The 24,156-nt window shown below is 45.1% G+C and overlaps 1 protein-coding gene across 2 annotated transcripts in view; it reads left to right on the top strand.

The window, feature by feature from the left end:
• Positions 1-739: 739 nt before the first annotated feature.
• ARMC3 (armadillo repeat containing 3) overlaps positions 740-24,156 on the top strand; it is a 287,743-nt gene continuing 264,326 nt past the window's right edge. The window contains exon 1 of one of the 2 annotated variants that reach the window (XM_063921586.1): positions 740-789. The gene's annotated coding sequence lies outside the window, so the exon portion shown is untranslated. The remainder of the gene's footprint in view (positions 790-24,156) is intronic. The other variant, XM_063921589.1, reaches the window with a different exon arrangement.

Below are 24,156 nucleotides of genomic sequence, written 5' to 3' on the forward strand. Positions count from 1 at the left end.
GACCTCTTCTTACTTCAGCATCTGCAAGGGGGCCGGCGGCGCGGCTCCGGTGACCATCCAGGCTGTACCTGTGATCGTCCCTCTGGAGCTGATGTCCAGTAGCCAAGAAGCCAATCCATCCTGCACGCAGGTGAGTTCACTCCTTCTCCCCTAAGTCCCTCGTTGCAGTGATCCTGTTGCCAGCAGGACTCACTGTAAAATAAAAAACCTAAGCTAAACTTTCTCTAAGCAGCTCTTTAGGAGAGCCACCTAGATTGCACCCTTCTCGGCCGGGCACAAAAATCCAACTGGAGTCTGGAGGAGGGTCATAGGGGGAGGAGCCAGTGCACACCACCTGATCGGAAAGCTTTACTTTTTGTGCCCTGTCTCCTGCGGAGCCGCTATTCCCCATGGTCCTTTCAGGAACCCCAGCATCCACAAGGACGATAGAGAAACATGATCTGCTTGGAGGAGTTTGGCCACTCCTGCCCGCAAGGTAATTTACAAAATACACTAACAAACCCCACGGACTCCGGAACAAACATACATTTTATTGTATTATATAATATGATATAGGGAATTACAGTGCAGTGGAGTGCATCTATAGCGGTGCCTGGCCAGCGCTCACACCACAGTCCAGTCTACAGATTCAAGCCGTGCAGCCACAGCGTGCGCTTTCCCGCTTTTACATCAGGCAGTGGGCGCGCTCCCGTTTCCGGGTTCAGCGCGCTCCCGGCAGATGCCTGCCCGCGCTGCTGGTTGGCGTTTCCTAGCAACCGTATACACAACACAGTACAGCAGCGCAGACAGGTGAGTGTGGCAGTGAAGTACATGCCAATTACATGTATGTTACAGTTACATACATCGCATGCACAGGCAACGGAAAAAATGCATTAGGTGATGTTACAGTCTTCAGTATGTCTAGATAGTGGACTCAAGTGATAATATATATGCAGCATGCATGCAATGGTGTAACTACAGACACCTTGTATAGAGACGGACCTAGCATTATTCTGCAATAAAAAACTATTGTCGATTTATTATGGGGCCAATTTTTTTTATTCTGTGCTTAGAAGATGCGGAAACTGCTATTTCTGCATGTTTAAGGGCAAAACAAAGTATCCCTTAAATATACCAATTAGTGAATTAGGAAAGCGTCTACTAAGGAAACAATGATATTTCCTGCTTTCCAACCAGCATTATACATTTTGGGCGGGAATTTAAAAAAGATCAATGAAGCTTTGCGGATATTGCATGTGTAGGTAAAGCCATCAGTTGGTGTTATCCCGTTACCTTCAATGGGGCTGCCCTGGCTTGTGATCCTTGGCTGGTGGGCTGCAGGAAGGGGGGGGGGGGTAGTTTTAGGCACCACCGGGGAAGGTTAGGGTTAGGCTGCAGGTAGGCCGACCATATTATTTATCCCTTTAACCTGGGACACTCCTGAATTACACAGGTTCTGTGGCTGCTTAAAACCAGGTGAAATGCAGGCTTGTAGTCAGCCAGCCACAGAACCTGTGTAATTCACGAGTGTCCCACGTTAAAGGGATAATATGGTCAGCCTGCTGCAGGTAGAGGGGGATAGTTGGTCTAGGCTTCAGTAAGTGAGGGTTAGGCTGTTAGGGGTGATGTAGCATGCGTTCCCGACCACTGTCGGGATTTTAAACAGCGGCATCCCGACTGCCGGCATTTCAGCTCCAACCCTATATATATATATATGTATATAAATCTCTCTCTCTCTTTATATATATATATATATATATATATATATATATATACACTAGGGGTATTATGTGTATATGGGTCGTGACTACTGAGGGCATTATGTGTATAAGGGGAGCTACTACTGGGGGCAGTATGTGTATAAGTGGCACTACTGAGGGCATAATGTGTATAAGCTGCGCTACTACTGTGGCATTATGTGTATAAGCTGTGCTACTACTAGGGGCATTATGTGTATAAGCTGTACTACTTCTGTGGGCATTATGTGTATAAGGGGCGCTACTACAGTGGGCATTATGTGTACAAGAGGGGCTACTACTGGGGGCATTATGTGTATAAGCAGCACTACTTCTGTGGGCATTATTTGTACGTTAAGATGGCCCTGCTAGGGGGCTGCTTCTGCTGACAGAAATGCAGGCAGATATATCAGATATTGGGCATATCTGCTGCTGTCCCTCCATGTTACATTTGGGGGCTACTCTATATTTGCGCATAGTATTAATAAACACTCATATTACACTAACTTTCGCCATCTTGTCTGTATGTGCCAGAAGCCTCCTAGCAACACAGCATAAGTTTTAGGGGCAAATTTATGACACTCCACATTTTTATAAATTTACATTGTGAAAATTAATATTTTTCAGAGAATTTACATTTATGCTCATGCTAGGGGATTGGCTATGATACGAGTATGTCCCAGCGAAGAGCTGGAAGCAGAGTGCTAGCTTACACTATCACTCAGCTTCCTGGTTTGGGGCAATCATTGCACACTGTGCATGCACATACACCGCCTGACGCAGAGCCGGCCCTAGCCAATTTGATGCCCTAGGCAAAATTTTGGCTCGTGTCCCCTAGCACCACCGCTAGTTCTGCATCTGACCCAGCAACACTAAGGCAGTGGGGCCAACCGGGGGGTTACCCTGTGCAGTTCAACCCTGCATAATGCCCCACATTAGTAATTCCCATAATACACATAATGTCACCCAGTAATGCGCCTTACACATATGCACCACACTAGTAATGCCCATAATACACAAAATTCCACACAATAATGCACCTTACACATATGAACCACACTAGTAATGCCCATAATACACAAAATTCCACACAATAATGCACCTTACACATATGCACCACACTAGTAATGCCCATAATACACAAAATTCCACACAATAATGCATCTTACACATATGCACCACATTATTAATGCCCATAATACACATAATTCCACACAGCAATTCACCTTACACATATGAACCACACAGCAGTGTTTTAAGAGAGGAGGAGGCCCGGGTGCAGCCTCCTCCGTTCGGGGCCCCCTCCTCTCTGCCAGCAGCGGGGAGAGTCTGAGCCCTAGAGCACTCAGACTCTACTGCGCATGCACAGATCCCAGGGAAAATGGTGTGGCGGCCATTTTCCCTGAGATTTCTCTACTGCGCATGCGCAGAACTCCGTGAAAATGGCCGCTGGGCCATTTTCACAGAGTTTTAACACCTCCGTGGACGTCGCCACGGGACTCCGGAGGGGTGAGTAATCACAAAATGGGTGCAGCGTGTGCGGTGGGGGCCCTCTGTGGACTCAGGGGCCCGTGTGCACCGCACACACTGCACCCATTATAGAAACGCCAGTGGAACCACATTAGTAATGCTAGTAGCTTTTTTTTTATTTATAAAACTTACTTTTTTTTTTTAAACAATGTTTTTAATTTTATTTTAGAAACAAACAAGTAATACAAAAAGTGTACTGTGAAATACGGGCATTGCAATATCAGAAAGCAACAAAAAGTACACAGAAACATAGAGCATTTAATAGAATAGCCATGGAATAAGCTGCTAATAGATAGACAAAACATGCAAGGGGAGAGACCAGAATAGAAAAGAAAAAGAGAAGAAAAAAAATAAAATAAATAAGATCTCGTGGGCGTAGTGGATAAAATACACGAAGACATAGGGGTATCAGCTGAGGCCAGGGAGGGGGGAAGAACGAAAAAGGAACCAGCGGGACCATATTTTGTGAAAGGATGTTACCGTGTTATTTTGTAAACTCGTGGTATATTCCATTGAGGCAACAAACTGGATACGATTCAAAAGGGCAGTGGTTGAAGGCGCCACTGAGGACTTCCATTGTTTGGCTATAAGGGATTTAGCTGCGTTACATACATGAGTTACAAGTTTGTCAGTTACAAGTTTGTCTTGCTGCTTGCCAAGCGAAGGAGTCGGAGCACATATCAGTGCAATGGTAATGTTACCCGAGACTGGATGTTCCAAAACCTGTGAAAGGAGCGCCCACACTTGTTCCCAAAATGACTGAATTATCGTGCAAAACCACCATATATGAGGGAATGTACCAATCTCCCCGCAGTTCCTCCAGCAGTGATCCGAGGTCAAAGGAAAGATAGCGTGAAGTCTGGAGGGTGTCAAATACCACCGGGTGTATACTTTATAACATGTATCCCTGATAGTTACACTGATGGAGGCTTTAGTGATTCTAGTCCTGATTGTGGACCAATCCTCGTCGTCAAAAGTGGACGGGAGATCTAACTCCCAAGCCAGTTCATGAGGATCTCGTTCTGGGGGGTCTGGGGCCAGGACGGAATGATAGAGAACAGAGATATTACCTTTATGGCCAACTGAATGAGAGCAGATGCGTTCAAAGTGGGTCAGCATCCAAATTTCTCTGACGTCCTAGTGGATGCTGGGTACTCCGTAAGGACCATGGGGAATAGACGGGCTCCGCAGGAGACTGGGCCCTTCTTTAAAGAAAAGATTAGGTACTACATCTGGTGTGCACTGGCTCCTCCCTCTTTGCCCCTCCTCCAGACCTCAGTTAGAATCTGTGCCCGGCCTGAGCTGGATGCACTTAGTGGGCTCTCCTGAGTTCACTATAAAGAAAAGTATTTGTTAGGTTTTTTATTTTCAGTGAGATCTGCTGGCAACAGACTCACTGCTACGTGGGACTTAGGGGAGAGAAGCAAACCTACCTGCTTGCAGCTAGCTTGTGCTTCTAGGCTACTGGACACCATTAGCTCCAGAGGGATCGAACACAGGGCCCGACCTCGATCATCCGTTCGCAGAGCCGCGCCGCCGTCCCCCTTGCAGAGCCAGAAGACGGAAGAAACCGGAGAAAATCGGCGACTGAAGACTCCGGTCTTCAATAAGGTAGCGCACAGCACTGCAGCTGTGCGCCATTGCTCCCACAGCACACCACACTCTCCGGTCACTGGTGGGTGCAGGGCGCTGGGGGGGGGGCGCCCTGGGCTGCAATTAGTATACCTTTTGGCACAAAAAAGCACATAATACAGTGTATAACACTGTATATGTGCAGAAACCCCCGCCATTAACGTTATAAAGAGCGGGAGAAGCCCGCCGCTGAAGGGGCGGGGCTATCTTCCTCAGCACAGCCAGCGCCATTTTCTCTTCACAGCTCCGCTGGAAGGACGCTCTCCAGGCTCTCCCCTGCAGTATACACTACAGAAAGGGTAAAAAAGAGAGGGGGGGCACATAAATTTAGGCGCAAATTGTGATATAAGCAGCTATAGGGGGAAAATTCACTTTGTGTATAGTGTATATCCCTCTGTTATATAGCGCTCTAATGTGTGCTGGCATACTCTCTCTCTGTCTCCCCAAAGGACTTTGTGGGGTCCTGTCCTCAGTCAGAGCATTCCCTGTGTGTGTGTGCGGTGTGTCGGTACGGCTGTGTCGACATGTTTGATGAGGACGCTTACGTGGAGGCGGAGCAGGTGCCGATAAGTGTGATGTCGCCCCCTGCGGGGCCGACACCTGAGTGGATGGATATGTGGAAGGTATGAACCGACAGTGTCAACTCCTTGCATAAAAGGTTCGATGACGCAGCTTTGGGACAGCCGGCATCTCAGCACGCGCCTGCCCAGGCATCTCAGAGGCCGTCAGGGGCTCAAAAACGCCCGCTACCTCAGATGGCAGACACAGATGTCGACACGGAGTCTGACTCCAGTGTCGACGAGGATGAGACAAATGTACAATCCACTAGGGCCATCCGATGCATGATTACGGCAATGAAAAATGTGTTGCACATTTCTGACATTAACCCGGTTACCACAAAAAAGGGTATTATGTTTGGGGAGAAAAAGCAGCCAGTGACTTTTCCCCCATCTGATGAGTTAAATGAATTGTGTGAAGAAGCGTGGGGTTCCCCAGATAAGAAACTAGTAATTTCTAAGCGGTTACTAATGGCGTACCCTTTCCCGCCAACGGATAGGTTACGCTGGGAGACATCCCCTAAGGTGGACACGCTTATCAAAAAAGGTGGCGCTGCCTTCTCAGGATACGGCCGCCTTAAAGGAGCCTGCAGATAGAAAGCAGGAGGCTATCCTGAAGTCTGTGTATACACACTCAGGTACTATACTGAGACCTGCTATTGCTTCAGCATGGATGTGTAGTGCTGCAGCAGCGTGGTCTGATTCCCTGTCTGATAACATTGATTCCCTTGACAGGGACACTATATTGCTAACCATAGAGCATATTAAAGACGTAGTCTTATATATGAGAGATGCACAGAGGGACATCTAGAATTAATGCAATGTCCATTTCTGCCCGGAGAGTATTATGGACTCGGCAGTGGACAGGTGATGCTGATTCTAAAAGGCACATGGAAATTTTGCCTTATAAGGGTGAGGAATTGTTTGGGGACGGTCTTTCGGACCTCGTATCCACAGCAACAGCTTTTTACCTCAGGTTCCCTCACAGCCTAAGAAAGCACCGTATTATCAAGTACAGTCCTTTCGGCCTCAGAAAGGCAAGCGGGTTAGAGACGCGTCCTTTCTGCCCAGAGGCAGGGGTAGAGGGAAAAAGCTGCACCATACAGCCAGTTCTCAAGAACAAAAATCCTCCCCTGCTTCCACTAAGTCCACCGCATGACGCTGGGGCTCCACATGTGGAGCCAGGTGCGGTGGGGGCCCGTCTCCGGAACTTCAGCGACCAGTGGGTTCGCTCACAGGTGGATCTCTGGGTTCTACAAGTGGTATCTCAGGGATACAAGCTGGAGTTCGAGACGTCTCCCCCTCGCCGTTACCTCAAATCAGCCTTGCCAGCTACTCCTCAGGACAGGGAGGTAGTACTAGCGGCAATTCACAAGCTGTACCTCCAGCAGGTGATAGTCAAAGTTCCCCTCCTTCAACAGGGACGGGGTTACTATTCCACAATGTTTGTGGTGCCGAAACCAGACGGTTCGGTGAGACCCATTCTAAATTTGAAATCCTTGAACGCTTATACAAGGAAGTTCAAGTTCAAAATGGAATCGCTCAGGGCGGTTATTGCAAGCCTGGAAGAGGGGGATTACATGGTATCACTGGACATCAAGGATGCTTACCTACATGTCCCCATTTACCCACCTCACCAGGTGTACCTCCGTTTTGTGGCACAGGACTGCCATTACCAATTCCAGACGTTGCCGTTTGGTCTGTCCACGGCACCAAGGGTATTTACCAAAGTACTGGCCGAAATGATGATATTCCTTCGAAAGAAGGGAGTTATAATTATCCCGTACTTGGACGATCTCCATATAAAGGCGAGGTCCAGGGAGCAGTTGTTGGTCGGAGTAGCACTATCTCAGGAAGTGCTACAACAGCTCGGCTGGATTCTGAATATCCCAAAGTCGCAGCTGGTTCCTATGACGCGTCTGCTGTTCCTGGGTATGATTCTGGACACAGAACAGAAGAAGGTGTTTCTCCCGGAGGAGAAGGCCAAGGAGTTGTCATCTCTGGTCAGAGACCTCCTGAAACCAAAACAGGTGTCGGTGCATCACTGCACGCGAGTCCTGGGAAAGATGGTAGCTTCTTACGAGGCAATTCCATTCGGCAGGTTCCATGCAAGGATCTTTCAGTGGGATCTGTTAGACAAGTGGTCCGGATCGCATCTTCAGATGCATCGGCTGATCACCCTGTCCCCGAGGGCCAGGGTGTCTCTGCTGTGGTGGCTGCAGAGTGCTCATCTTCTCGAGGGCCGCAGATTCGGCATACAGGACTGGGTCCTGGTGACCACGGATGCAAGCCTCCGAGGTTGGGGGGCAGTCACACAGGGAAGAAACTTCCAAGGACAATTGTCGAGTCAGGAGGCTTCCCTACACATAAATATTCTGGAACTAAGGGCCATTTACAATGCCCTAAGTCAGGCAAAACCCCTGCTTCAAAACCAGCCGGTGCTGATTCAGTCAGACAACATCACGGCGGTCGCCCATGTAGACCGACAGGGCGGCACAAGAAGCAGGATGGCGATGGCAGAAGCCACAAGGATTCTCCGATGGGCGGCAAATCACGTGATAGCACTGTCAGCAGTGTTCATTCTGGGAGTGGACAACTGGGAAGCAGACTTCCTCAGCAGGCACGACCTCCACCCGGGAGAGTGGGGACTTCATCCAGAAGTCTTCCAGCTGATTGTAAATCGTTGGGAAAGGCCACAGGTGGACATGATGGCGTCCCGCCTCAACAAAAAGCTAAAAAGATATTGCGCCAGGTCAAGGGACCCTCAGGCGATAGCTGTGGACGCTCTAGTGACACCGTGGGTGTACCAGTCGGTTTATGTGTTCCCTCCTCTTCCTCTCACACCAAAGGTACTGAGGATAATAAGAAAGAGAGGAGTAAGAACTATACTCATCGTTCTGGATTGGCCAAGAAGGACTTGGTACCCGGAACTACAAGAAATGATCTCAGAGGACCCTTGGCCTCTGCCTCTCAGACAGGACCTGCTACAGCAGGGGCCCTGTCTTTTCCAAGACTTACCGCGGCTGCGTTTGACGGCATGGCGGTTGAACGCCGGATCCTGATGGAAAAGGGCATTCCGGTTGAAGTCATTCCTACGCTGATAAAAGCTAGGAAGGATGTGACAGCAAAACATTATCACCGCATATGGCGAAAATATGTTGCTTGGTGTGAGGCTATGAAGGCCCCAACAGAAGAATTTCAGCTGGGTCGATTTCTGCACTTCCTACAGTCAGGAGTGACTATGGGCCTAAAATTGGGATCCATTAAAGTCCAGATTTTGGCCCTGTCTATTTTCTTTCAAAAAGAACTGGCTTCACTGCCTGAAGTTCAGACGTTTGTTAAGGGAGTGGCACCTTGGGATCTCAACGTTGTGTTGGATTTCCTAAAATCACATTGGTTTGAGCCACTTCAGACCGTGGAGTTGAAATATCTCACGTGGAAAGTGGTCATGCTTTTGGCCTTGACTTCGGCTAGGCGTGTGTCAGAATTGGCGGCTTTGTCATGTAAAAGCCCCTATCTGATCTTCCTTATGGACAGGGCAGAATTGAGGACTCGTCCCCAATTTCTCCCTAAGGTGGTATCAGCGTTTCATTTGAACCAACCTATTGTGGTGCCTGCGGCTACTCGGGACTTGGAGGCTTCAAAGTTGCTGGATGTAGTCCGGGCCCTGAAAATCTATGTTTCCAGGACGGCTAGAGTCAGAAAAACTGACTCGCTGTTTATCCTGCATGCACCCAACAAGCTGGGTGCTCCTGCTTCTAAGCAGACTATTGCTCGCTGGATCTGTAGCCGATTCAACTTGCACATTCTGCGGCTGGACTGCCGCATCCTAAATCAGTCAAAGCCCATTCCACGAGGAAGGTGGGCTCTTCTTGGGCGGCTGCCCGAGGGGTCTCGGCTTTACAACTTTGCCGAGCTGCTACCTGGTCGGGATCAAACACGTTTGCAAAATTCTATAAGTTTGATACCCTGGCTGAGGAGGACCTTGAGTTTGCTCATTCGGTGCTGCAGAGTCATCCGTACTCTCCCGCCCGTTTGGGAGCTTTGGTATAATCCCCATGGTCCTTACGGAGTACCCAGCATCCACTAGGACGTCAGAGAAAATAAGATTTTACTCACCGGTAAATCTATTTCTCGTAGTCCGTAGTGGATGCTGGGAGCCCGTCCCAAGTGCGGAATTCTGCAATACTTGTATATAGTTATTGCTTAACTATAGGGTTTTTTGTTCTGAGCCATCAGTTTAATGAGGCTCAGTTGTTGTTCATACTGTTAACTGGGTATAGTTATCACGAGTTGTACGGTGTGATTGGTGTGGCTGGTATGAGTCTTACCCTGGATTCCAAATCCTTTCCTTGTAATGTCAGCTCTTCCGGGCACAGTTTCCCTAACTGAGGTCTGGAGGAGGGGCATAGAGGGAGGAGCCAGTGCACACCAGATGTAGTACCTAATCTTTTCTTTAAAGAAGTGCCCAGTCTCCTGCGGAGCCCGTCTATTCCCCATGGTCCTTACGGAGTACCCAGCATCCACTACGGACTACGAGAAATAGATTTACCGGTGAGTAAAATCTTATTTTTACTAGAGGGAAATTGTGAATTAACAAAGCTCATAATTTGATTATATTGAAAATGGCGGGAGGCGGGGATTGAGTGAATAGTTTGGAGGTCAGTAAATGAAGATGGAGCATATTGACCTTTTACATGTTTGAATCTGGTAATGTGTAGACTTCGCCAGTAAGATGCCATATGTCTGTCTAGACCTGGGGGGATCCGGGGATGGTTCCAGATAGGGGACATAGGTGAGGGAAAGGGAGCTAGGTCCAGCGAGGGACGGAGTTTATCCCATATCTTAAGAGTAAATCGTATGGTCGGAGTCTCACAGGCCGAGGCTGGTCTAAGCAGTCCGGGTAACCATAGTATGTCATCCACTCGACTTATCTGCAACAGAGAATTCTCTAAATCTACCCATCGTTTGCATCCAGGTTTGGAGTGCCACGACACAACATGGTTCAGCTGGGCGGCGTGGTAATAAGAGCGGAGTATTGGCAAACCCAATCCGCCATTAGAAGCAGACCTAGCCAAAATAGCTCTACGAATGCGAGGTTTACCATCTGCCCAGATGAAGCGATTGCAGAGGGCTTGCATGGAGTCCAAGGCCGAAATCGGGATTGGTATAGGTATGTTTTGGAATAAATATAATAGTCTAGGGAGGAGATTAATTTTAATCGTGTCAATTCTACCAATCCACGATATAAAAAGGGACTGCCAGCGCGATAAATCTTTTTCCAGTGTCTGAAACATAGGAGTGTAGTTAGCTTGGTAAAGTGAAGAGTATGACTTAGTGATGGAGATGCCAAGGTATTTAATTGCCAAGGGACGCCAGATAAAAGGAAAGGAGATAGTAAGCGTAGAGAGTTGTTGCGAGGGAACACAAAGAGCCAAGGCTTCAGACTTAGAGCTATTAATTTTGTATCTAGAGAGGGTGCCGTATGTTCGTAATTCCGATTTGAGGTTAGGGAGCGATATTAAGGGAGAAGTCAAGGTAAGGAGAATATCGTCGCCTCCAATATCGGGGTTAGCTCTAATTCTAGCCGCCAATGGCTCGATGAAAATAGCAAAAATAAGAGGGGATAGGGGGCGCCCCTGTCTCGTTCCATTTCCCAGAGCAAAACGTGGCGAGTGTAATCCGTTGGTCATCACCGTAGAAGATGGGTGCAAATAGAGAGATTTTATGGCCTGCATGAAATTTGCTGAGATACCTACTGAGGCAGGGGTTTTAAACATAAAAGGCCATAATAGGCGGTCAAACGCCTTTTCCGCGTCCAGGGCCAAGATTACTGATGGAATCCTATGGGCGGTGGAGTGATGTATCAGATCTATAGTACGTCTTGAATTGTCAGAGGCTTGGCGCTGAGGGATGACGCCCACCTGGTCAGGGTGAATTAAGGAAGATAAAACTACATTCAGCCTAGTGGCCAAGATTTTGGCAAATAATTTAAGATCTGTGTTGATCAGGGAAATGGGACGATAACTAGCGCAAAGAGAGGGGTCTTTCCCAGGTTTGGGAATAACAATAATTTTAGAGACAGTAGTCAGGATGGAAGGAGACGCCATGCAGAATAGAATTGAACAAACGGATCAACTGGGGAGAAAGTCGCTCAAACGATTTATAGTAGGACATAGGGAGACCATCAGGGCCAGGTGCCTTAGACGGTTTCTGTGATTTAAGGGCCGAGGCAAGTTCTTCTTCAGTGATATCCGCATGCATGGTCCGGCCCGTAGATTCAGATATACTGGGAAGCGTACAAGAGTCCAGATAATGTTGAATACCCTGAACATGGGATTCAGTGTCAGACGGGGCAGACAAATTATATAAAGCTTTATAATAATGTGTAAACGCACCATTAATATCTTTAGGGTTATAAAGCAGAGCACCTGAGGGACTTTAGATCGCAGAAATGATCTGTGGGGCTCGTTTAGCTCTAAGTCTACGGGCCAACAAGGTATGTGCTTTATTACTCCTATCATAAAACATTTGATGGGCCATCTGAGACTCTGCTCAACACATTCGGCAAGAAGAACCTGTAACTCTGCCCGTTTTTGGGAGAGTTGAGACAAAGTCCTCTTGGACAAAGTCCTCTTATGCTCTCGATCCAGAGAAGCGATGGACGAGGTAAGGGATACAATCAAGGCTTCTTGAGACTTCTTACGGCGAAAAGCGAATTGAATGATATGTCCCCTAATCACAGACTTATGTGCCTCCTCAGACATATTAAGACGGAAGTATTCCTGCAAGCATTCTTTAACCATATCCTGAAACTGAGGGAGCTTCAGGAGGGTTTCATTCAGTCTCCAGGAGGGCCTTCCCGAGGCGGACTCCAAGAGCCCAAAGGATGCTTCGAGAATAGAGTGATCAGACCATGAATTAGGAAAGATGGAGGAATGACTCGCAGTTTGAGAAAGGGAAGCACACCCTAGAAAAAGATCAATACGGGAATAGGTGTCATGGGGGTTAGAATAAAAGGTATAATCCCTCACGGAGGGATTGAGGGATCTCCAGATGTCAAAGAGGCCAGCCTCGGCCATGTGTTTACGTAAGGCCGCAGAGCCCGGGATTTTGGTCCTGTCATCATGGGTATCAGACTTGTCTAACGAGGGAAGCTGGACTGTATTAAAATCCCCACCTAAAAGCGTTTTACCACTTCTAAATTCCGAGAGCATATGAAAAAACTTATTGAAAAACTGGGAATGGGCTGAGTTGGGGGCATAGATATTAGCTAAGGTTACCTCCTCATGTCCCAACTTCCCCTGGAGAATAAGAAATCGACCCTCGGGATCACTCCTGGAGTCAGAAAGCACGAAAGGAAACGTGGATCGGAGCAGTATGGCCACTCCATTCCGTTTAGAGGCACTGTTAGAATAATATACAGTCGGGTAGTGTTTGGAGGCTAAGGATGGGTGACTCCCTGACTTGAGGTGGGTTTCCTGAAGAAAACTGCAGTCGCCCCGAAGGCGTTTTAATGAATGGAACAAGTGTGAGCGCTTCTGTGGAGTATTAAGGCCCTTAGTGTTAATGGTAAGACATGTAAACGGCATGGTCACAGGGACAGAAAAAAAAGGGGGGGGGGTCTGAGCTGTATTAGAGTAATATAGTCTGACAACTATAAATCAAAAATGAAGATCAAAAACGGGGGGGGGGGGGAGTAGTCGGTACAGCCAAAAATAGGGCTGATCACTACAACAAGTGAGCTCCTATAAAAAGGGAAAGAGCTCAGATGTGGGATTCAAAAATCGGGGATAAACCCGAGTCACAAAATCAAATTCACAGGTGCAAATGCAATAATCCCTAAAATTGGGGTTGACGAGGCTTGGAGGTGGGCCAACATATCCCACCCAGAGCAGTTATACTACATTTCTCGTTAGAATAGAGTGGGTACTAACAATAACCAAAGGAAATATCAACACATAGCGAAACTAGTATTGAGCCTGGTATGATACCTAAGCAGTACAAAGCACAATACATATCGTACATTCTAGTATAATAAACAACAGGAAACCAACAAATAGATCTGCATTGAGAATGTTCGAGACTATCAATCTTGGGCGTGAGCCCCTAGGCGAGACGGACCAGAGGACAAGTTAAGGTTCAATCTACGAAGCAGATCCTTTCCTTCATCCGGTGTCGTTATGAAATAGGGCTTCCCCTTAATCTCTACTTGAAGACTGAATGGAAATCCCCATTTATATTTATATCCATTTTCTCTGAGCAGAGCAGTCACTGAGCGCAGGTCCCTGCGTTTCGCTATGGTGGAAGGGGCTAGATACTGGAATATTTGGAGCTTCGTCCCTTCGAACAAAATAGAGGAAGAAGATCTACTGGCCGTAGTGATCAAGTTCTTGATCTTGAAGGAAAGGAACTTGAGGATCACATCTCTGGGGGGTCAGTGTCCTTCGGTTTGGGCCGTAGAGCTCTATGCGCCCTCTCAATTTGAAAAGCAGAAGCATCTTCAGACGGGAGGAGGTGAGCAAACAGGCGTAAGAGGTAGGGCTCTAGCTCACCTGGGGCCACCGTTTCCAGGACGTTGCGAATACGGAGGTTGTTCCATCTTTCGCGATTGTTCCGTCTTTTGCGATTCTCCAAATCTTCGTTCTTGTCCACTTGCGTTTCTAGAGAAGCGGTACGGGACGAAAGGTCCGTCATATCTGCTTTCAGTTCACCTACAGCCTTCTCCAGGGCAGTGGTAAAAGATTCCTTAAGGTCCATTTATAAGAGCCTGAAGGGTCTGAATATCACCCCTAGTAGCAGGTGACGATGATTGGTCCATCACGAGAGGCTGAGACGGGCTATTAGGAGATCGAGGTGAAAGCTGCTTTTCTTGTCGAAGAAAGTGGTGAGAAATTTCCTGAGGCCCTTTTTTCTTAGCTTTCAGTGCAATATGGCTCATAATATAGCAAGATCTTTTCTGTAGTTAGTAGTTATAGGTAGCAAAAGAGTAATATTACCCACTGATAGAAAAGAAAGCTCTGGGTTGGGATATAAGGTGATCAGGGCACCATTATTAAGTAAAAAACAGTGCGGCAAAAATGGAGTACTCAAAACGCTACATGCAGCAAGAGGTTGTGCCTGTATATATCAGAGAGCCTACAGCAGTATGGGAGCCACAAAGGTAGTCCAGAGATAGAGCCCAGACAGTGAGTATAGTTGTGCAGCACTGCAGCTATGAGCTTGGAGAGCAGCCTGCAGTGAGGTATAAAGAAGGTTGCCCCCTTCTGTCCCCTGTGCCAATTAGACACTGCAGTGTACGGTGCAACAGACACAAATAAAAAAATAAATAAAAAAAAGGTAAAGCTTGCTGTGGGTGAAAAGCAGCTGAGGGGGACACAGGTATGAAAGCCACCAGACAGGGGCCAGTATCATTTGCCAGGCTGAATGGTACAGTATATGCCAGTATCAGTAGCCTGCAGTGCCCACAATAAAGATGGCCGCCGCAGCGTCTGCTTCAGGGCTTCCCTGCAGGCCCTGCTCCACTCACCGGCTCCAGGCTGCTCCCACGATGAAGGTCAGGCCCAGCGCTTGTTGCCGCCACCGCCAGGCAGAGACCGCTTCGGTGTCCCGCTCTCCCCCGGACCACCGCTGCAAGCCGCAGACGGAGCTCCGGCCGCTTCTGCCGCCACAGACCCCGGCTTGAGAGGTGAGGACAGGCCGCAACCCGCGAGAGCACGGATACGTGCTCCCCGATTCCGCGGACCTGCTCAGACCCCGCAGCGAGGTTCCCTTACAGTAGAGGGACAGTGCAGGGGCGTTAGGGAGGGATGCTGACGGGTATGTAGGCTGTATGGAGGCAATGAGAGTACTAACAAATCTAAATATTTATCTTATTAAAAACACGTTAAAGGTTAAAGAACACAGTACGCAATTGGCGCAAAAAGTACCGCAAGGGTACTCCCTTAACTATACCTCAAGGAATGTACTTATACTGTAAACCTCTGTGTAGTGGTAGAGTGTAAATGCAACACAGTGTAACCTTATTAACTTCAAAGCTGTTTGAGCGTCACCGACGCTCTGAGAGTACTTAACACTATAAGAAATACACAGATACCTGGGCTTAGGGTCTAACGCCTTATATATATATTATGGATGGTATGCTTGCAAAAGAATAATACAATACAATTATACACTACCAATATAACATAGAATATCTAACCAAATAACTGCACAGGAAATACAATACAATACAATACAATTACGTTTAAGGGAAAATAAGAGAGAAAGAGGAGAAGAGAGAGAGAGAGAGAGAGAAATGGCTCACCATAACAATACAGACAATATGGTTGCAGCGAAGCTTACACATGTGAGGAACAATCGCTGCGCAGTTATTCAATGCTGAGAATCTTTGTGGAGAAAATACTTGACCTTACCCATACTGGCAGTCCCTATATACACAACCCTACAATACCGCATGGGACAGAAGCTAGACTCCATTTTATTAAAGCTCCCATGATTCCAAAGACTGCACCACATGGTTGAAAGGGGGAGGGGAAAATACCCGGCAGCAGCCATTTTAGATTTGCAGGTCCAAACACATGGCACTCTCTGCTACACCACAATCACATAGCAGAAGACACAAGACTCCATTTTATTCCAAAATGTCCAAGCCTCAGAACAATGCATATGTTCTGATTTTACAATTCCATACCTTCTAAATCACCTTTCACAATTTCAATCCAACTTCCTAGAACCATCTTATTCACTTTCACATTCCAAACAACTTCCTAGAACCATCTTATTCACTTTCACATTCCAAACAACTTCCTAGAACCATCTTATTCACTTTCACATTCCAAACAACTTCAGTATCTCAATAACCAGAGCATATTCATCACAAGACCAGATCACAATGTAACCACACATCTCAGCCCGCCACTGCCACAAGCACATGCCCAAACGCAACTGCATGGTGGTATTTATGATTAACAAGATATATATTATAACTAACCAGTACAATCTATTTTAAATCACCATAGGCAAACAAATACCACAAATGCTATGCTACAGGTTGTCTAATGTCCCAGCTACCATCACAGATTCCCATATCTATCACACAAACACCCAACAATCACACAACCAAGTTACAATATCCTATTTAAACCAGAAAGCAATCTGTCTATATTTCCTTATCTAGCCATGTGAATTCAATACTTAGCCTTTGGTGCCTGGTGATGATCCAGCCATGCTTCTGAGAGCTTTGTTCTGAGTGTAGCTTCATTACATCTGTTCTCTGAGGCCACCAGCAACACTGACCCCCAACCCCCCCAGACAGGAACTATCCTCCTGTGTGTCTATTCCTAGGGGAGGGGTCTCTCTCTCTCCTTTGTATATGTTAATCAGGTTCAGCCCTGAAAATCTTAGTAAAAGGTTGGCTTGATCATCCATTGTTCTTAACAAAGTGATCTTAGCTTTTATACATATAATCATATCTATCCGCTGCAATGTCCCACAACTTCACAACCAGCATCAAACTAACCCACACATCATTCTGCTTGCTTCAATACCAAACATGATGGGCGCATCTGGTTCTGTTCAGATAATACATATTCATGACATCAATTCATCAGCCAATTCTAAATCTCCATGATGTCTGGTGCTTGACATTATTATAACCATGTACTGTATGAAACAAGCGCCGAATCCATCTCCGTGCCATGTCCGAGCAAATGCGTGTGTTTCCATATATTGCTGTGCTCGCTGCGCATATTTGCAAGTATAGCGACTTAAATTTGTGTGTGGTTTGTATGTTCTCTCTATGTAATATTTTTGACTTTGACAGTCCACCCTTTGGCAGTCACCAATAACTGCCACTTCCTAAAACATTTAAAAAAGAGAAAAATATATGTCATATGTAAATACATTTCTATGATTGGGTAAGGGAGGAGAGAAGAAGGTGGGAAAAAGGTATGACCTAGTGAGATAGCAGAAGTATGTATGTATGAATCCATGTTTGGGGGGTCATGTATCATCGTGCCGTACGTGTTTTAAATCAAGCTTCGAGGTATTGCGAAGTATACATTTGAATTCCTTCTTATCCCGTACTAAGGGTCTGTGGATGGGCTGTCAAACTTTACCGAGCTCGTTTCGGCTTTTGGTTGCAACAAAATGGGGGAGCACATTTTAGTTGATGATACATGAATGGGAGAGGTATGTGGTTGCTGATATCTGTGCCTGGATTCCCTATCGACTATGTGTGTCATTACCTGAGGGTTGTAGAAATGAAGATAAAGAACACTTATGGTAAATGCTGTGGTATTCTATGTCAGGTTAATGTACATTTGTCGGTTGAAGTCTTGTTCGGTGTCTGTTGGTTGCAGTCTTCTTTGTGCTTTTGCCCATAAGGTGCGAGCAAAAGCTGTCAATGTCCATAGATTTACAAAAGTGTTGGGCTAGCGTAATTTTAAAATTTCTAGGGAAACTGGGGATCTATGGCATAGTTCATCAAAAATCTGTGTATAAGGTTGTCAAAACTTCTTCTTTAATCCATCTGTTGTCTGTATATCGGCTCATCAAAATTCCTCGTCCAAGTGGGTCTTTTTACCTTGGAGGAAAACGGAAAAAACAGGTGAAAGAAACGGACCGTATAATCGCATTTTCATTACATCATTGTTTCTACAGTTGGGTCATAAATCAAATCCATTGAAATTACAGTTTCCTCACTCCTTAGACTCATTACCTCAGGTAGTACTTTTCCAATATAACACAATCCTTCAGAGTTTGGGGCAAGCCGCTCATACGCCTTTCTCCCGCATATGAAATATGCATCATCGGGGAGAACATATGGGACGGAATATGTCATAACCATATTACAAACCTTCCATGTGAAATCTCCTAACCCTAATTCTCCCATCTGTTTAGTACACGTATCAGGTTGTACGATATGTGCACAGTATCCTGGTGATACCTCTCCAACTCTCGTAATCCTGTTTCCTAAGGTATACCTATACCGGAAAGATTTTCCTCTACTGGCTATGTGGCGTATAAGCTCTGTATCTGTAGGCATTCTATCTGCTCTATATGAAAAGGTCATGGTTTGGTTACTCCATGACACTTCCCAATTTCCCGGCTTTCGGGGATTGGTAATGTTAAAACATACTAGGGGTCTATCCACATGATATTGGTGGAGCTTCAAACTAGGAGGACTAGAGATATTAAACCTCCTGTCCACCGGTCTCCCACCCTTTAGCTCAAGTACCTCCCCTACCGTTAAAGGAAATGGTACTAGCCCTGATTTGCTATGACCTTGAGGTACTTGAGAGCATACCCAACAATCTGTTTGATTTAATACACTACCCACTAAGGAGTGATAGTCACTCAATGGATGCCGGTCCATGTGGATATTAAAACTGGACTGACATTTCTTGATGCACCCATCCTCTACTACACTGTCACAGAGTCTACAGATACAGTTCTCTTTTCAGCTAACAATCCTTCACAATGTTTACAAATAACATGACTGCTAGATCGTTTCCGGTACTCGCCTTTGCTTGGTGGTTGTGTTGCTATTGGAAATTTACACCTCCGTCTTAGTCATCAGAAACCCGTTCTGGATCCTTTCTCGACCTCACTGGTACTCTCACCGAAACAGACTGCTCTGGTCAACATCATGGTCAACAGGAAAAATCCATATCACAGTCTCTTGGGGCAAGTCCATCTTACAGGAGGAGAAAAGAAGAAATTTGTAATGGGGTACAGAAAATCAGTTTGAGGGGGAGAGAAACTTGTTACGATAATTAGTTCTCTCGTCTTGTTGTTCTTCTTGTTCTGCTGTCTTCTCAAAGGTGCTGTCTCTCAGTCTTCCAAACGAACATTCTGGTGATGCAATATTCCCTCCAAACCAGCGATCTTTCTGTAAGGAGCAAAAAAAAAAAAATCCTGCATCACCATTTGTCTAACTGAGGGGTGACATACCATCTTTAAAACATGAAAACATGAGTGAGAAGAGAGAGGAAACAAAAAAAACAACAGAGAGAGAGAACACTTCATATGTATATGTATATTACATAAATCAACAATAACCAACAATAGGAAAAGAGAAAAAACATTTTTTTTCAAACATTTTAAAACATTGCCAGATCAACAGGCTGTCATATCTACATGTCCAATGGTTTCTTTGCGCCGTCCCTCCCTCCAGCACCATACTCCACTTTCTGTATCTGGCCAGGATACATTGATGTGGATAGGTCATGCTGGGGTTTGGTAGACTTCTGCAAAGACCAAGCGGATATGCAATGTTTGAGTTCTTACCAATAATCGTCAGAGATGGGGAGAGAGAGAGGGAAAAAAAAACATTTTCCACAAATACATTTACAACGTTTCACCTGGTCATTCCTGTGTCTTCAGTGAATGACCTCCCTATTTGTTAACCGTTACCTCAGGCTTACCATCAGTCCTAATGATCACCTTTCCTGACCACATATCATGGGTGTGGCCCAAAATTCTTCCTATATGATCCCTGATTATAATTTGGTGTGTCCTAACTTTTGCTCATTTTCATGTCTAGGGGGTCTGATTTTATGTGGGCTGTTGCAGTTACTGGCATAATGCCCTTCTCTTTTACAAAGATAACAAATCCTTGAGTTCCTCCATGTGCCAATGGCCTGGGGTTTTGGTTGATTTGATGCCTCCTCAAACGCTTGGATGCTCATCACCATCAACCGCTTTCCCTGTACCTACCTGATTCCTTGGATACCATGATTATGTCGTTGTCTAGGGAGTTGATATACCTTCTGTGAATCTTTGATCATACAGTTAGATCTTTCCTAGGATCTGGGTAATCAGACATGATTGATCTCAATTCTGTCCGGGACCAGGGATGGCGCATTGCACTGTCCTTGACGGGAATGGTTCCCTGATCGTCAGTCTTCCCATTGGGGACTGTGATCACCCTGACAGGACTAAACTCAATTACATCACCTTGTTTTGGTCTTACAATATGGGGTACATTTGTTTGTGCGTGATATAAAACATTGTACGTACCTGTGGACACGACCTCACCTGACCCTCCGTTAGGGGGTTTGATTATTGCCTTTACCAATTTGGTCGCGTCCACCTGGATGTCTTGTAGGATGGCTTCTGGAAGAGGTGCCGACATCGTTCTGGGCTCACTTTCTTGTTGGTAATCCTGAGGGAAGTTTAACATGGGGTGCGATTTGCACAGGTTAACATTTGTAATTTTTACACTTTCATTTTCATAAACATTATTACATTTAACACTTTCATTCTTAATACTGTTACTAAGTGCATTTTTATCGTACAACATTGTGCCATTTCTCTGCAACCATAATCCTCTCCATTGCCATGTCTCTCCTCTCAAGATGAAAGTTAGGTATGTAAGTTACATTTCTTTGCATTTCACTTTCCTGTTGCCATAACTGCAAACAATCATCATGTTTAACTCGTTTCCAGGATTTTATGAGACAGATCCTCCGCCTTAAATTATGCAACACCTCTGAGTCAAAACTACCTATCCCAGGAAATGGTGCTTTATCCCCCGCAGTCATTCGTGTCCATTCATCACAAAAGTTCTCAGTGTGGGGACCATATTTCCCCCACATTACTAACCGAGCAGACCCTCGGGGTCTGCAAGCCTCTGGAGTCTGAATCCTGACTGCTGAACGTCTCTGTGTTGTGCACTTGGCTGCCATTGTGGACCTCTTTAACACAGAAAAACTTCCTTAAATGCACCAGACACAGAAATCTACGTTGGAAATCCTTAAAGCTCTTCCACTGAACTTCTTCTGCTCCGAGTATCTCCGGTCCGCCTTTTAGCAGACACGTGTAGCCGTTGCAGGCCCTATCTCTAGAGATTTTCCTGAGAAAATTCTCTTCCTTTTTTTTTTCTTTACACAAATCACGCTTGCATGTGCTTCCCACAACACGTATGAGGGCAATTTACCTCGTATCACGTTGCGTTATTGGTCACACCTACAACCGTGCGGTCCAATCGTACCCCTTATAGACACTTGTTGCCCATAAATGGTAGGATCATTGGAGTCTCCCTACTGTGCTCCAAAACAGCCAGAGCGTAATACAACGAAAACTTTATCACACTCTGTTGCACGTTTTCACTCAGACCGTGCTCATCACGTTCCACTAAAGATCACACAGATCACAAAGTCCACAAAGCGGAATTCAATACCGTTTTATCACATAGATCACAAAGTCCACAAAGCGGGATTCAATACACTCATACCGTTTTCAACCCACTATCATTCTTATAGTTTTCTGATCAGAAAAATCATTTCCCGTAGTCTGATAGCTCTCCCCAGAGGCGTTACAGTAAAGTAAGGTATTTAAACTAAATTTTGGAAACTGAACAAATGTGTGCTATTGTCTTGTGGCTTCTGTATCGCCTTACTATAAATGTAAGCGATATTTCACTATATAAACGCTTACCAAACACCACACAGTATCTTCTATGCTGTGTGCTTGTTTTTTTCAATTACTCCCTTAAGTATTACTCCTTACTTTTTTTTTTTAAATAGCAGCAAATTTTCTCAGCACGTTATCAATGCAAATGGCAAACAGGAAGGTGAGATATGTGAAAGTACACAGATGAAAATGCAATTCTAAATTAATCTAATAACATACATTGATGTAAGCACAGACATATAGACATTACATATATGTACTAATCACTTATTACATATATGAGACCTTATTCAGTGCTTCCAATTTGCATACGAATGTGCTTTCAAACTATCTGTGAAGGCAATCTCCTTCACTGCTGGGAGAGAAAAAAAAACAACAAACCAGTCACACAAGTTCATTTGCATTTCAATGGCCCATCTCACAACTAGCAGAGAATCCTAGAATCTTGGAGGTGAGAGGGGAAAAAGAAAAAAAAAAACACAACAAAAAACAAAACAACAACTTTCATTAAGCCCTATCTGAACTATTTATAATTGACTATGACACTGGTTAAATAAATGCATTGGTAACTCATAAATGGTGATTTTTTATTTTTATTTTTATTTTTATTGACAATGGATGGCTGATTATTTCCTGAGTCAACTGAAAAGCAGCCGTTCAAAAAAAAAATAAAAAAATTTGACCTTCCCAAAATGGCCGCTGCTCCTCCCCCTTCCACCTCCATGAGGGTCACACAAAATGGTGGACAGACCATGCGGCCTCTCCTGCCATAAAGAAAATCACCATGCTAGCTCCCAAAGTAACTTTTAAATGTACTTTTAAACCTACTTAAACAGATAAACAATCTAATCTTAATCAAACACGATATGATCCATTTGAACCTGGTTTTGCGACAATAAAAATACATTTTAGCATCTTAAATATTATGAGAAACGCCTTGTCCCTTAAAATTTCCTATCAGCGTCTTACTGATACCACAATACATTAACGTGGATGTTTTTTTTTTTTTTTCTTTCAGCATTTTGCGAGATGTCCATCATTAGCCGGTCAATTACAGCCGCGTTTGTAATGTACAGTGCATCATTAAGATCGTGATATCGCGGACCAGAGCCCCCATCTAACAAATCTAAATATTTATCTTATTAAAAACACGTTAAAGGTTAAAGAACACAGTACGCAATTGGCGCAAAAAGTACCGCAAGGGTACTCCCTTAACTATACCTCAAGGAATGTACTTATACTGTAAACCTCTGTGTAGTGGTAGAGTGTAAATGCAACACAGTGTAACCTTATTAACTTCAAAGCTGTTTGAGCGTCACCGACGCTCTGAGAGTACTTAACACTATAAGAAATACACAGATACCTGGGCTTAGGGTCTAACGCCTTATATATATATTATGGATGGTATGCTTGCAAAAGAATAATACAATACAATTATACACTACCAATATAACATAGAATATCTAACCAAATAACTGCACAGGAAATACAATACAATACAATACAATTACGTTTAAGGGAAAATAAGAGAGAAAGAGGAGAAGAGAGAGAGAGAGAGAGAGAAATGGCTCACCATAACAATACAGACAATATGGTTGCAGCGAAGCTTACACATGTGAGGAACAATCGCTGCGCAGTTATTCAATGCTGAGAATCTTTGTGGAGAAAATACTTGACCTTACCCATACTGGCAGTCCCTATATACACAACCCTACAATACCGCATGGGACAGAAGCTAGACTCCATTTTATTAAAGCTCCCATGATTCCAAAGACTGCACCACATGGTTGAAAGGGGGAGGGGAAAATACCCGGCAGCAGCCATTTTAGATTTGCAGGTCCAAACACATGGCACTCTCTGCTACACCACAATCACATAGCAGAAGACACAAGACTCCATTTTATTCCAAAATGTCCAAGCCTCAGAACAATGCATATGTTCTGATTTTACAATTCCAAACCATCTAAATCACCTTTCACAATTTCAATCCAACTTCCTAGAACCATCTTATTCACTTTCACATTCCAAACAACTTCCTAGAACCATCTTATTCACTTTCACATTCCAAACAACTTCCTAGAACCATCTTATTCACTTTCACATTCCAAACAACTTCAGTATCTCAATAACCAGAGCATATTCATCACAAGACCAGATCACAATGTAACCACACATCTCAGCCCGCCACTGCCACAAGCACATGCCCAAACGCAACTGCATGGTGGTATTTATGATTAACAAGATATATATTATAACTAACCAGTACAATCTATTTTAAATCACCATAGGCAAACAAATACCAC

This window comes from Pseudophryne corroboree, chromosome 5 (genome assembly GCF_028390025.1).
Source record: "Pseudophryne corroboree isolate aPseCor3 chromosome 5, aPseCor3.hap2, whole genome shotgun sequence".
NCBI lineage: Eukaryota > Metazoa > Chordata > Amphibia > Anura > Myobatrachidae > Pseudophryne > Pseudophryne corroboree.